We start from the raw sequence: 15,094 nt of genomic DNA, 5'->3' as shown, positions 1-15,094 counted from the left end.
AGAATAGAGAATTGAGATTCCTAAAAAGGGAGCAATTTAGTACCTTGCAGTACTAATACCTTAGAAATCAGATTTTGCAGAAATATAAAAATAAATTAAGAGAAGCTCGAATACTCAATTGTAATAAAGTCAATTGTGCCCTCATAAAAGCGATCTGCAAGCATGACTCGAAAGCCATTTGGCAAGTAATTAAACTATCTAATCATGACAGCAAGTTAATATCGGCGAACACTATCCCTGAGACATGGAGAGTATATATTTCTACTAAATATGAACTCCTTGAATGATTTAAAAACTGTAGTTATCAGCAAGTACTTCCTAACTTAATGCAAAAACTAAATTAGGTCCCTCGAAGATATACAATGGGCAATTGGGAAGTTAACCTTTTTCGAAATCCACAGGACCCGCGGGTACACCACCTTGCGTATACAAGGCCGATCCAGCATTATGGGCCAGCATTCTTAAAATAAAATTCAATTTAATAGTTAGGTATGGCAACATTCCTCAATCTTGGGTCACATCTCTAGTGATTCCAAGGAGATCCAACACTACCTGAGAATTATCGACCTATATCTCTTATGGATAAAGATGCCAAAGTATTTGCTATCTTATTATTATACGAAGTGCCCAACATTGCCCAACATGATTTATATGTTACTCTCCCACGTGAAGGTGTTATTTATGAAATATTGCAAATTTTCCTTAGTACCACTTTAAGGAAGGAAGGGGTGAATTAGCCCCCCCATGCATTCTACACAAGATGAACCGCTTGATCTTGCACTAGTGGGGGATTCCTCCATCGCCCTTCTGCTGCCGTGAGGAAAAAGGCCTCAGCTGGAGCAGAGGTGGGGCTATTGCAAGGCACACTTGGACTCCATTTTGTGTTCCATCGACTCCATCTTTGGACTAGGCCGCAATTCGGCACTACAAAGTCTCCTCTCCCCTCTGCAGCGCTGCACACAGCGAGCACCAACCGCCCCCACCTTTTCTGTGTGGCCCAAGTCCCTTTCTCACGGATGCACTGAAGCTAACTGCAACAATTAATACAATGTATTGTACCATTCTTCCTCTGAGATCACTGTCCTGTGTGTGAACCAACCTGAACCATGACTTGTAGCTCATCCATATCCACAAACCTGCTCCTACACCCCTCACCCTCGCTATTGGAAAATTACTGATTGTGTAACCCTGTGCCCTCCTAAGGTATTCTCTTGATGTAACAGAAGTGTGCCCCCACTATGCTGACAATCCCAGAGTGCCCCCAATAAACCCAGACCCCTGTCACAGTATATCCTGTCCTAAACTAACATCTGTCACTCCACTACCCGTCTCGCCCTGATGTGCCAGACCAGCCCAATCCCCAGGTCATCGCAGAAAGTAAGACCCTTGGACCCTTCACCTTATGAATGACCCAATGTGAAATGATGTAGTTATGTATGTACAACCTATAAGCTTCTAAGATTTACTCAAAGGTATATTGATGCTAATTGTTTATTACATGTTTATAATATGTGTTCATGCCAGCTTAGCTAGTTTCAACTGCATCGCCAGCTTGACCCGACCCTCACCCCACCCGGACAAGGCTGGCTGATCCACGTGAGGCTCACCCTCCCGCAAAAGGAGAAGCTAATCCTGACGAAGCAGCAACTACAGGCACCTATGCATTGTCGCCTCATAACCAATATCATTGTATTTTGTAACCCGTATAGCTGACATCACTGATGACGCTTTTCTGCCTTTTAATCCATTGTAAATGTAATGTTTGCCAGAGCGCTCATAGGGCAGCAGCGTTCTCTGGATGCCGAATTCCATATAAAACTTTGGCAACCTCGCAACCTGTTCACCTGGTCTCATTCCCAACTGGGATGTGTCTTTTATTCTGAGTTTATATTGGTAATGTGGGGAGTGAGCACTTTCATGCGGTGACCCCCGTGAAGTGATCGAGAAGGTGTGCCGAGAGAGGTCCCCGTGCTGTGCGGCGATATCCGGGATGCCCCCAGCAAAACCATTGCCTCCGCAGTTGACCAGTGTGCGCACAAAACAAAATGTTCCAAGGGTCCCCGTCATCTTTGCAAATACCTGACTGCTCGCCAAGGCGGGTCACGGCTTGGTTGGGGTGTGGCCCGATTGTGGGTAGACCATGAACGGAGGCTCTCGGACCACCCCAGACACTTGAGTACCGGTGTTGTAAGGGTATGATATGATATGATATGGCATTTATAACGTGCCTATACACAAGTGTTTTGAGGCGCGATGAGGCAAGGGAGGGGTAACAGAGGCAAGACAGACAACGATCTTACTGGGCCAGGTGTCATTCAGATCGCGCAAGTGCATGGGAAGGGGGAAAAGGAAAAGTGCAAGGGGGAAGGGAGAGGGGAAAGTGCAGTACATGGGATAGTAGAATAAATAAGATAGATAAAATGGCCAGATGGTGGCAATGCAAGGTAAGAGCAGACTTAAGTGCTGGTAGAGGGACTGTAGGGATACAGAATAACAGTCCCCAGGTGCGGGGGCTGCCAGGGAGGCTGTGCAGGTGTGCAATTGGCAGGGCCGGGCCCGCGATAAAAAAGGGTGTCCAAGTAACCAGTGCAGTTTCAATCAGGAATTTAGCAGGGGAGAGTGGGAGAGAAAGCAGAAGCAAAGAGGAAGATTTTGAGGTGCTTCCAGAACCGGACATGGTTCTCCTCAAGTTTCAGGGAGGCAGGAAGGTTGTTCCAGAGGGAGGCCCCTGCCGAAGAGAGAGATCTACCACCAACTTGTTGCTTGGAGAAGCGACTGACCCTGAGGGAGTTGGAGGCGGATGAGTGAAGAGCTTGAGAAGGAAGAGATTTGGGAAGAGAGTGTTGAAGGTATTGCGGCCCCAGGTCCCAGAAGGCCTTGTGTACAATGCAGAGGGTTTTGAATGTAATCCTCTCAGCCACTGGGAGCCAGTGCAGAGATTTCAGTCTTGAGATTTCAGTCCTGGAGAGATACGATCCCTGGGCTTGAGGCCAAGGAAAAGTCTTCCAGTCCTGTTCTGAATAAGTTGCAGAGGGCGGAGAGTAGAGGCAGGCAGATTTAGATAGAGGCTGTTACAATAGTCCAGCCTAGCGAGAACCAGTGCTCTGGAGACGGTCAGCTTCTGCGGGAAGGAGAGGAAAGAAAGAATACCTCTGAGGATGTGTAGCTGGTAGTGTGACTTCTTAGAGATGTCAGAGATGTGAGGAGAGAAGGAGAGTGTGAAGTCAAAGATGACCCCGTGGTTTTTAGCCTTGCAGGTGGGAGCAGGAAGAGGGCCAAGAGAGGCTGGCCAGAGAGCTCCAGGGAAGGAGGGAGTGGGTGTGCCAATTAGTAAAATATCAGTCTTACTGGCATTAATTCAGAGGTCATTGGCGGCACACCACTCCTGGATAGCAGACAGACAGTCAGAGATGAGGGAAGGAGAGAAGGAGGCCGAGGGTAGCCTGAAAATGAGCTGGTATCATCCGCATAGCACTGAAAATTGGGGCAGAGAGCAGCGATGCGGTGGGCTGGGAGTGCCAGGTATTGGTTGAACAGCCAGGTAGAGAGGTTAGATCCCTGGGGGACACCACAGGTAGAGAAAAAGATATCGTAGAGGAAGGACCCAAGTTGGACCTAGGAGAGTTGGTCAGACAGGAAAGAGGTCAGCAACACCAGTGCCTGACCAGTGATACCCAGGTTATCACAGAGACCGTTGAGCAGGATGGCATGGTTGACAGTATCAAAGGCAGAAGAGAAGTCAAGCAAGATGAGGACACACGGGGTGTTGGAGTCAAGGTTGGAGAGCAGGTCTTCACAGATATTTAGGAGAGCAGTTTCCGTGCTTCTGGCAGCTCTGAAGCCAGACTGATGGTCATCAAGACAACCAACAGATTCAGTGTGGAGATTAAGCTGGGAGATGGCCATTTTCTCCAGGAGCTTGCCCAGGAACTGAGTGATGGAGATTGGGTGATAGTTAGCTGGGCCCAGAGGGGTCGGCTGAGGTTTTCCTAAGAGGAGGGTGCACAAGGGAGTGCTTCAGGGGAGATGGGAAGACTCCAGTGGTGAAGGAGTGATTGCAGAAATCAGCCAGGGCAGGTGCCAGTGAGTCGATGTGGTCCTTGATAGTTTTGGAGGAACAGGGGTGAACCTGTTTTGACGAGACTTTCATAGATCGGTCTTGTCTAGAAACCTTGTCTGCAGAGAAAAGGGGAAAGGCAGAGAAGGTGGGAGGGGGGTGGCTGCAGAAGGGCCAGAGGAAGAGCAGGGAATGGAGGGAGGGAGGCGATAGGAGGAGAGTGAGGACAGGATGTTGTGAGTTTTTTAAATGAACTGAGAAGCCAGTGCCGTGCAGAGGGCCTGGAAAGGTATAGGAGAGGTAGATACTGCGGCAGGATTGTCTAGTTCCTTGCAGATTTTAAAGAGTTCACCCGAGTTGTTAGATGCTGCAGAGATGCAGGATTGGATACAAGCTCGCTTCTTGGTGAGGACGGAGAGCCGGTATTGCCTTTGCAGCAGGCGGCAGGCCAGTTTGTCAGAGGATGAACATGAAGCATGGCATTTCCTCTTGGCCACCCTGCACTTGCGTTTTAAGGTGACGAAATCTGAGTTATACCAAAAGTTACACTTGGCTTTGGGCTTCAGATGGATTCTCATGACAGGGGCAAGCATATCAAGAGTATCAGATATAGGCCCTCATTACGACCCTGGCGGAAAGTAACTGACCTGACCGCCATAGCGTAAATAGCGTTTCCGCCATTGCACGATGGAGTAAAGTGCGGCTAATTCTGACCCATCGGGCACGAGCATTACGCCATGGCGGAAGTGCAAAGTCCGCGATGGCGGAAATGTCCCCAAAACGCCCCTCACCGCCATCGTACGGCGCCCTAGGTGCAATTCCGCCACCCATCATAGCGGTCACCGTAATGAGCGGTAATCGCAAAATACGGTGACCGTAAATATACGGAAACGGAAGTAAAAACATGGGGCCGGAACGGGAAACAGCACGCCGTACACCTATAAAATCAGAATCCCAACACAACCATCAAAAATCCGACCCTGAGACACATCCCAACCCGTCAGCCACCCTAGTTAAAACAATCAAAATGGGAAAAGATGCTAAAAAAGCGTGCGACCGCAAGCGGCAGGTCCACTTCTCCCATGAGGAACTCACCGTGCTCACAGAGACCCTCCAGGAGAATGCTGCCGTCGTCTTCTCGACGCAAATGACCAGGACGGCACTTGCGAACAAGAAGGCCATATGGGCCCTGGTGGCACAGCGGGTAAGTGCTGTGGGGACCGCACCCCGCAACCCACAGCAATGCAGAAAGCGATGGGACGACTTGCGGATATGCGTACGGAGCATACTATCAGCCAACCGTAACATTGCCACAGCTACCGGGGAAGGATCGGAATCACCCATCAAGTTGACCCCCTGGGAAGAAATCTGTGCCTCCACCATTGGAATGGAGAGTATAGAGGGAGTCGGAGGGATGGAGAAAGGAGTGCAGACATCCGAAGAATCAGGTAGGTGGGCCAAATTAAACAATGCTAAATCCACAATGTCCAATCATGTGAAGTACCATGTGTCCACATAGTGCAACAGAAACACATGTCCAGGAGAACGTCCACATACATTGGCCTGATAGCGCACTCTAAAAGTCACATTAAATACATAAATAATTAAAAATCCTAAAAACACCCTCTACACGTGCAGCATGCACACCCTAACTGCAGGCTGCAAAACAACTGCATCCTCAATCCACACAAAAATGAAACCACCTCCAAGGCCCTGACCCAAATCACCCCAGGTACCACCCCAATGCATGTGATACATTGCCATTCCAATTTCCACAGACCCATAAATAACGCTCGCCCTCCTTTACTCCACCACAGGGTCCGATTCAAACGACGAGCTCCAGGACACCCCTACCAGCACACCTGCAAAGAGGGCCAAGACCAACGGCCAAAGACCCTCCACCTCAGCTGCACGGACCAAGACACGGCAGCAGCACAAATCAAGTGGCAGCACACAGGAGGGGACTCCAACAGGCACCCCAGCAGCCAGCATGCCCACAACAGCAGCACCACAGGTCCCCCCAATGGATGTCACAGAAGGCACTGCTTCTGGTGGCAGCAGCACCATAGGTGACACTGCATTAATGCCAGCATGCTCCGACACAGAAAACGGTGCTGTCGATGTAGGACCCATCCATGACCTGTCTCAATCCCCCTGTTTGTTTCATCCCGTACACCATGAGGATACCACACAGGGGCACCCACAAGACGACGACTGGCCATCCCCCACAAGCCCTGTGGCAAGGCAACATGAGGTGATCAGCCCCTCTGTGACACCACCGCAAATGGGCATGGCCCAGCAGAGGCAACAGTCCCTCGACCAGGTGATCGTGCAACAGCAGCAACTGGCCACGCTCCTCAAGGAGCATGCTGATGAATGTGGGGGTTCTAAGGCAGCCATAGAAACATCTACTGAGACACTTAGGGCACAAATGGAGCAAAGTACAGAGACACTAAGGGTACAAATGGAGAGAAGTACAGAGACACTAAGGGTACAAATGGAGAGAAGTACAGAGACACTAAGGGCACAAATGGAGAGAAGCACCGAGAGCCTGAGGGGGGAACTGCATGCGACGTCCAAAGACGTATGTGGTGAACTTGCCGCTGTGCGCCGTGTGCTCACTGAGCTCTCACAAACCCTTAGGGACATGCATGGACGTGAGCAGGCAGAGACATCATCCGTTGCAAGTTCCGTCCAGGGCAGCCCCCAACGTAGATCTGGGAGGAACCTGCGCTCCACAGGCAGGGGTGCCCCTGATACCCGGAGAGGGGGCTTGCAATAGCGTCTGCCCACTGACAATGAGCATCTTTGGACACTGGTGTTCGGGGGGGAGGTAGGAGGGTGGAGGGGGGGTGTTGGGCTTTCTTGGGTGGCGGGTCGATGGGGTGTGTAATATAATTTCACATATGCTATGAACATTTCATAATCATCCAATGAGATGTGTGGACATTGATCTTTGTGTACGAGGCCTTTATAGGCGTACAGTCCACATTGTGCATGTTCCAAACACACACAGTGCCACAAGTCCCGTGTCCATGTATCAGCCACCAGGCGTGAGTGCTAGAAGCATGAATCTATGATATTCTGACGAATTTCACGGGCCTCCTGTGCCTCGCGGACTCCTTGAGGTGCTGCCACACCCCCACCCTCATCATGACCATCTTCAGGTGCTTGTAGTTCTGCGTCAGGGGGCATGGGCACATTTCTACGTACGCACATGTTGTGTAGCATGACACATGCCATGACCATCTTTGCAACCTTCTCATGGCGGTACAGGAGTGCCCCGCCAGACCTGCTGAGGCAGCGGAAACGAGCCTTCAGTAGGCCGAATGCCTGTTCTATGACTACACGGGTACGTGAGTGGGCATGGTTGTAGTCCTCCTCATGCTGGTTCTGTGGGTCCCGGAGTGGTGTAAGGAGCCATCTCTTCAGTGGATACCCGGCATCACCTGTATGGGGACAATAAAGGATGTTTGTGGAATGACATTGCTACGTACGCACCCCCCCCCCTTCCTGCCAGGTCATTGCCGCATCACATACCCCACATTATCATGCATGAAATGAGACTCACCGAGTAGCCAGGATCTGTTCCCTGCGTGTCGCTCCATGTAGCGTGGTATTGTAGAGTTCCTCAAGACCATAGAATCATGGGTTGATCCAGGAAATCGGGCACAACAATGTGTAAAGATCCTGTTGGAGTCACACACCATTTGTACATTAAGAGAATGATATTGTTTCCGGTTGCGGTACTGGACCTCCATGGCATGTGGGACAACCAATTCCACATGGGTGCAGTCGATGGCACCAATGCAACCCGGTATGCCGGCAAGTGCATGGAATCCCACTTTTGTGTTTGTAATCTCCTGCTCCGAGCGTGGTAAAGAGATGTAGTCGTCTGCGTGCTTCAGGAGGGCATCGAGCACTTGCAATAGTGTCCGTGACAACAGTGGCTGTGAAATGCCATGCAACTGTCCGACTGTGTGCTGGTAGGTGCCTGTGGCCAGGAAGTGGAGTACAGACACCACCTTCAGTAGGGGTGAGATGGCGGTTGGGCTATCTATCATGCTGACAAGGTCAGCGTGTGTCATGTTCACAATGGCGATTATGGTGTCCCGGTCCAAACGGTAGAGGGTGTGGATCTGCTCAGCAGTGAGGTTGAACGGATGAGCTCGGAGGCGTGGGATTGCGGGCTGCCTGCGTGGTGGTAGTGGCTGTGCTGGTGGGCCTTGCTGGCCCTGCCTTGCCCTCCTCCTCCTCCTGCGTCTCCTCTGTGCGGCCGGTTGTTGTAGTAGTTGGTGTTCGTCTTCTTCTTGAAGTTGGAGTACTTGCAGTGCTATCAGGTCCCCCAGGGCCAACATCGCTAGTCCTGCCGGTAGCATTTTGGAGTGGGTGTGGTTGTGGGAGGGGGTTGGGTGTGCAATTTATGTGTTTTCAGGCTGTATAGCCTCCACCTGTGGTGATTCATTCCACCTGTGCCAGCTGCAATCCCCTTTGGGCGAGCACGTCCCGCACACAACGCTGCAATGTGACGCATGGCATCTTGCTATTACAATCATGTATTTAATCCCGATGGCAGTGTAATATTGGTTTATATGTTCATTCTGCTATGGTCCCATTGTTTCACATACAATCTTTGCAGTCGCGAACAAACTTGTGAAGGGTCAGTGGAATGTAGTACTCGATTAACGGTGGACCCTCATGCAGCACTGTACCGAGGTTCACCGACGGGCGGGGCGTCCCATTTGTGAGTGAAGCCAGTTGCCATTTTCACACACTGCCGCACTACATGGATGAATTTGTGATTTCGAGCGGTCACAGATGCCTTTTCGACGTGATGTTGCAAATGAGGAATTCGAAGGACAGCGCTTTCGGTTTTCAGCTAGCGGCGAGGAGACGCCCACAGGTCTGACTGCAAATATAACGTTCTATTGTTTAATGTCCTTGGGACAGGGGCCATGGCGAGAATGCAATGATTGATATGAATAGTATGGGATGCGCAATAGCGTAGTGGACGATAAGGCAGGACGTTCCCAAATACATGTTACTTCACAACACTAGAATTCCGGGCTGGAGCACAGTGGATTTTGCAGACTGCATTACGCACAGACTCAATGGAAATTTCAAATGTTATGTGAGTAAATAATCAGGCGTTTTTATACCGGGATGAGGGAATGATGTATGGATGCATGGACAGATGATTTAATTGAGAGTTTGCCATGTACATGGCTTTTTGGAATCTATCCCCTTTCCCTGCGCTATGTGATGCAGAGCTGCCATAGTGGGACCATCGTCTATCTGCCCTTGTTGAACCCTCCCTGTCTCGACGCGCCTTCAAACACTTGTGTCTATGCACGTTACTAATCCCATCTAATGGATTCTGTTTTAACAGACGCATGCACACAAACACTCGTTTGTAATAGTGTTTTCACCTCGATTTATATAGTTATGATTCGCAAGTGATTTTTGGGTGGAAATAATCCTTTTGAGTGGGCTAGCATGCATATGGCTGTAGATTTAGTGTGATCATTGAAGTGAGTAATACAAATGAAGTTCTGATGCCCATACTATTCTTTTTCATTTCATTTGGGTGACAGGTATCTCCTCCCCTTTTGCCGCTGCCATCTGTATACCACTCCTGCAGATGGCTTTTACTCCCGACACCTGCTGCTTCGAGTTAATCAGTGGAGCACCATTACGATCTTATGGGACGATCGCCAATGGGCCACATGCCCTTACGCAGTACTAGTGGCTAGGAGCAACATATCAACCTTTCAGCTGGACTAGTGCCTACCTAATGGGACGGCCCTGCGGTTCTAGGCGCTTCCATGTTGCCTTTTTGAACGTGGATGTAGCCCCTGTGTACCATGAAGGAACAGGGCGTCACACAAGAAGAAGCTGGTCATTTATTGCGGATGCAGCCCACAGTAATGAAAAATATTTTGGAGTTTATGACCTAATAGCTGTATGGGCTTGGTGAATTTGATGTGCATTAATATTTTATTCAGATATTAACCGTGTAGCGTTATTCTTTGCAAGTAATGTAGCATATTCCTATTTGTGGAGCGATGTATTGTGAGAAGATCTGCATTGGGTTCCGGCTTCTGAGTATGGTTGCGTGGTACTGTACTGGCCGCGTTTGCCTACGAAGCCCAGTAAGGTCAGGGATAGGGGCTGCCATTTTGACTGTTTTAATGATGTCATGCTCAGGGGCGGGGGATTAGCTTCTGTGTAACAGATGCCGGTCAGCCAGGTGGATTGGTGGATTGATGTGATTATCAGAAAATGGCTGGTCACAGGTGCCTGTGTTTGCGTGCGTTTCTTGGAGGGAGACTGAGGTCATGTCCATTGGAATAGCTTCTGTATTCGTGCCATCTGTGCCCTGCAGCTCCCATTGGCCCCTCTTGGGATGAGCCTGGCTGCTCAGTCACTCTGCCAACTTGTGTGGTACATGCTTATGCTGATGGTTGGTTTGTTTACTGGCAGGAGTACAGGGCTGGTGCAGTCTCCCTCAGGATACTGCTTTGAATGTTGCCTTACACTGGTGTCAAGCGATGGGGGCCTGTTGTTGTTTTGTCTCATATTTCAGTTCATATTGCTGTACTTGAACCTTCACATGCCTGTGCTGCATCGGTACGGCAATGGTGACATGCCAAATATGGATGGCCACTCACAAGGCACTTGGAGCCCCTACATTCATTTGTTCGTTGGCATGCATGGGTGACTTGTACATTTCACTGGTTCCATTGTGTAACTTCATTGCACCTACGAAGAGTTGTGCAATGTGGGCAGGGAGTGGTGTACAGGCACTCAGTAGGGCCATTTACGGTTGGTTCACGATGCCGTATTTCTCACCATGGCGGAATGGTACTTTCCGCCATGCTTGATGGCGTTAAGTAAATGTCCGCTAGGGTCAGAATTCGCGTACCGTTGCGCCATGGTGGTAATTACGGTTTTGCATGGCGCGCGTGCGCGTACTTGGTGCAGTTAGCGTTGGCGTTCACTACGGTGTCGCTAATGGCATCGTACTTTGCGGTGACGGGTCATAATCGCACCGAGCGGTATTCGATGGCGGTATTACATTTCCGCCATCGTTTTTCGATTTCCGCCAGGGTCGTAATGAGGGCCATAGAAGGGTGGAGCATGGAGAGGGATGTGTCAGGGTGAGAGTCAGCCAAAGGGGGAGGAGGGGGTGAGAAGGTGGTGGCGAAAGCTTCAACTGACACGCGCTTCATGGGTCAGATGACCGAGAAGGTGCGTGGCAGTGATAGAGGTGGCTTGGCCTGGGGGGTAGGGAGGGTGAGGTGGGAGGATAGGAGAAAGTGATCACTCCAGGAGAGAGCAGTAGAGAGAGGGACAGAGAGGGGAAGGTCAGAGGAGATCAGAACATCGAGAGTGTGCCCTGCAGAATGAGTCGGGCCAGAGGGGAGAATGGTGAGTGAGAGAGAGTCGCAGATGTCACGAAAGAGTCCAGAGGGGGGACAGGAGGCATCCAGGTGGATGTTGAAGTCTCCAAGATGGAGGAATTGAGTGGTTGAGGCCGGGAGTGAGGAGGAGAGGTCCGCCCACTCAGAGAGGAAGGAATAGATGGATATAAGGGTAAAGGTAAAATAGCAGGGGGGAGTCAGATTTTGGGCCTAGGTACTGTGTGAATTTAACTGATAGGCTTTTTCTCTTCTTTTCTTTATATGGCCATTAGGTTGTGGATACAGAGGTATAGGAATACGGGATCCTAGCATACTTGCCAACCCTACCGATTTAGGCGGTAGGATACAGCTTTTTAAGCAGTCCTACCGCCTACCGACTTTCATGGCTTGACTACGGATTTTCAGGTCTGTGCCTGAGGCCCCAGAGCACTGGGGGCGTGACAGCCCATCTCAGATTTTGATTGATGACAGAGGCGTGTGCCTGGCAAGGCGCACGCCTCTGTCATTAATCAAAATCTGAGATGGGATGTCACGGTGACTCCGGCTCTGCCCTGCGTACCAAAGCTTGGTAGTGTCTGCCTGCAGGTCAAGTGCCGTGATCCTTCGGGCAGTGCCGGTGCCTCAGCTAAGAGTCACTAGTGTCAGTCTGGACGACCGGACTCACTCCCTGTCAGGTAAGTTCTTGTTCTTGTTGTGTTGTGTGTCAGCTTCGAGAGGGGGAAGGAGTTTGCTACCTGAGAATTTGCGATTATAATCTGTAGTTAAAATGTATTTTCTTTTTGCTACATTTGGGATAATTTTTTTTTTTTATCGATCGTAGTTCACATTTGTTTTTAGTAAGAAAGAAAGATGGTTTGATGTTTTTATGTAATGCATTTGAGATCAATAATTTAGTAATCACGACTAAGCAGGAGACAGTGGGCCTCATTACACGGTAAGCGTTAAGGGTTTACCGGTACCGGTATTTTACCGGTACCGGTAAATCCTTACCGCCTTACTACGAGGTCCCTTTGCGGGTTGGGGAATTTAACGGCTGCTTTTTGCAGGCGTTAAAAATCCAACGTGCAAAGGGACCAGGGAGCTAATTACGGTACCTCAATTTGCGGTACCGTAATTAGCGCCTTCCCCATTCCCATTATGCCCTATGGGGCAAAAATGGGAATGGGGAAGGGCAATGGAGGAAGGAGGAATTACCGCCTTCCCAACCTTGGAATAGGGCGGTAATTCCCCTTTCCTCCAAGGGGGTACCGGTAAATTACCGGCATGAACCATGGTGCTAATAGCGCCATGGTTTACCGCCTACTGTGTAATGAGTCCCAATGACTTAGAGGACTAAATGGGCTTCATTACCGGCTCTGATTATCTACGGGCAGTGTATTTTCTGAAATGCAATTCGTCCACACCGTGTTTGAGTAGGTTAAGTGTTATGGGGGTATCTCTAGGGAACACATGGAGCCAAATTCCTGAGAAAGTTGTTTGTGTCGCTTCAAATTACAAGAAGTGTCTGTCTCCTCCTTCTCCCGGCGTCCGCCGTGGTAGGTGGGCTACTGGCCCAGCTAACACAATTTGCTTTTTGTGCTATGTTTGTTTATTTTCTTGCTGGACACTGATTAAAAATGCAAAGCCCCTTTGAGCTACAGAAGCTGCTGACTAGACTGGACGCCCAGCCCCATAAGGTGCCAGTGGACGCCAGTCAGGGGTGTGGAAGGTTTAAGGCAGTGGTCTTCAAACTTTTTTGGCCGGGCACCCTGAGCAAATTCTGGGCAAGTCAGGACCCCCCAGAAATGCCAAATGGACAGTATGTATTGCGCACCGTCACCTGCTCCCATCACAGTAGCTGGGCTCCCTCCTCCCACTCCTACCCAGTCCCTGGTCTCTCCCCACCCCATCACACTTCCTGGGCTCTCCCCACTCTGCTCCCACCACTATCCCATGGTTCCCACCCAGGGGAGTTGCTAGGTCTGGAAAAGATCCGGGGCTAAGCTGATGTTGGAACTGTTGGGACTGGGGGCTAGCTAGTCTTTTGGCTGTAGCTCCTGAGATTCTATCCGGGGCTACAACCAAAAGATCAGGGGCTATAGCCCCCTTAGCCCCCCCCTAGCAACGCCCCTGTTCCCACCCATTGTGCTCCCACCATAGTCCCTGGGTTCTCCCATCCCGTTCCCAACACAGTCTGAGGGCCAGTGGCGGCTGGTGATTTTTTTAAGTGGAGGGGCATAACTATTTCCCCCAAAAATGCCATAGCGACTGAGCATAGTGAGGGAGCCCGAACCAATAAAGGGGGATTCGGGGGGGGGGTTCCCCCTGTGAATTTTTGTTAAATAATGGGTTGAAATGTTGCATTGTAGAGCATACTTTTAACAAAAAAATTGTTAAATAGCCAAACAGTTTGCAATTGGTGCTGGGGGGCCCATGGGGCAGGCATGACATTTTTTACTGGACATCTATGATAGATGTCCAGTTAAAAGATACCATTCCTGTCCCCTGGGCCCCACTGGGCCTAACACAATCAACATGATTATGTGTGTATACAAGGCGCTGCACATTCATACACCATACACTCACTCATAACATAAGCATACACGCATCCATACACGTGTTTAAATAAAAACAATGAACATAAGCGTACCTTCTGCATTGGCCTGCGTGTGGGTTCTGAAACGCCCTGCTCTAGGCTGCTCTGTCCGTATGTGCGAGGAGGCGCAGGAGCTCCCCCTCAGACATACAGACATGCAGTGCCCCAGCCAGCATTTCCAATGAGCTATGCAATGCTGGTGAAGCAAAACGCCCCAGCATTTGCATGGCTCAGTGAGCATGTGCGGCTGGGGAACTAAACTGAACTGTCAAAGGGAAACAGTGTTTCCTGCCAGGTCAGACCTGGTGGGTTGTCAGGCACTCCTGAGCACAATTCGTACTATGGCGGTACGGTAGCAACGGTGCTGGTAGTTTACCGGCACCATTGTTACCGTACCGCCATAGTTGTAATGAGGCCCAGTCTGTGACTAAAGGAGTGAATATCCATTTACAACTGCAGGCCATTTTTTCATTGTTGCCTGAGACCGTTTCATGCTTCAGCCCGACCATATGAGCCACCCCTGCCCATTTCTTCCAATCAAAAAAGAAAAAAAAAATATATATATATATATTTTTATATTTCATGCTGAGCTCTCAGGGCCCCCCAGGGATGCATCCGCGGACCCCTGGGGGGTCACAACCCACAGTTTGAATACCGCTGGTGTAAGGGGATCGTCTGCCTGCAGAGGTAGTTCCTGCTTTAGTAACCTCCGACCCCTGCAGCCCTCACTGGACAGGCCTTGTATTTGAACTGTTCCATACTTGCCAACCGGTTGGCCGATCTGACGGATCCATGGTGAGAGCCTGATGGTTTGGCGGAGGGCACCGCCTAGCAGCAGGGCATTTCTGGAGCTGGGAAAGTTGATCTGCTCTGCACAGAAGTACTGCATTTAAAGAGGAATCCCAGGACCCCTTGGCTCTCTTACGGGTCAATGAGCATTCAGTGTGTGCCCTCTGCATGTATGATGGGTTCTGCTCTTCTATCCAGTGACTACAACCAACAACCAATGCTTTGCTGTATTTCCTTATTGATTCAGAT

The sequence above is a fragment of the Ambystoma mexicanum genome, chromosome 12 (genome assembly GCF_040938575.1).
Source record: "Ambystoma mexicanum isolate Mex_15411 chromosome 12, UKY_AmexF1_1, whole genome shotgun sequence".
NCBI lineage: Eukaryota > Metazoa > Chordata > Amphibia > Caudata > Ambystomatidae > Ambystoma > Ambystoma mexicanum.
This window is presented reverse-complemented; position numbering follows the sequence as displayed.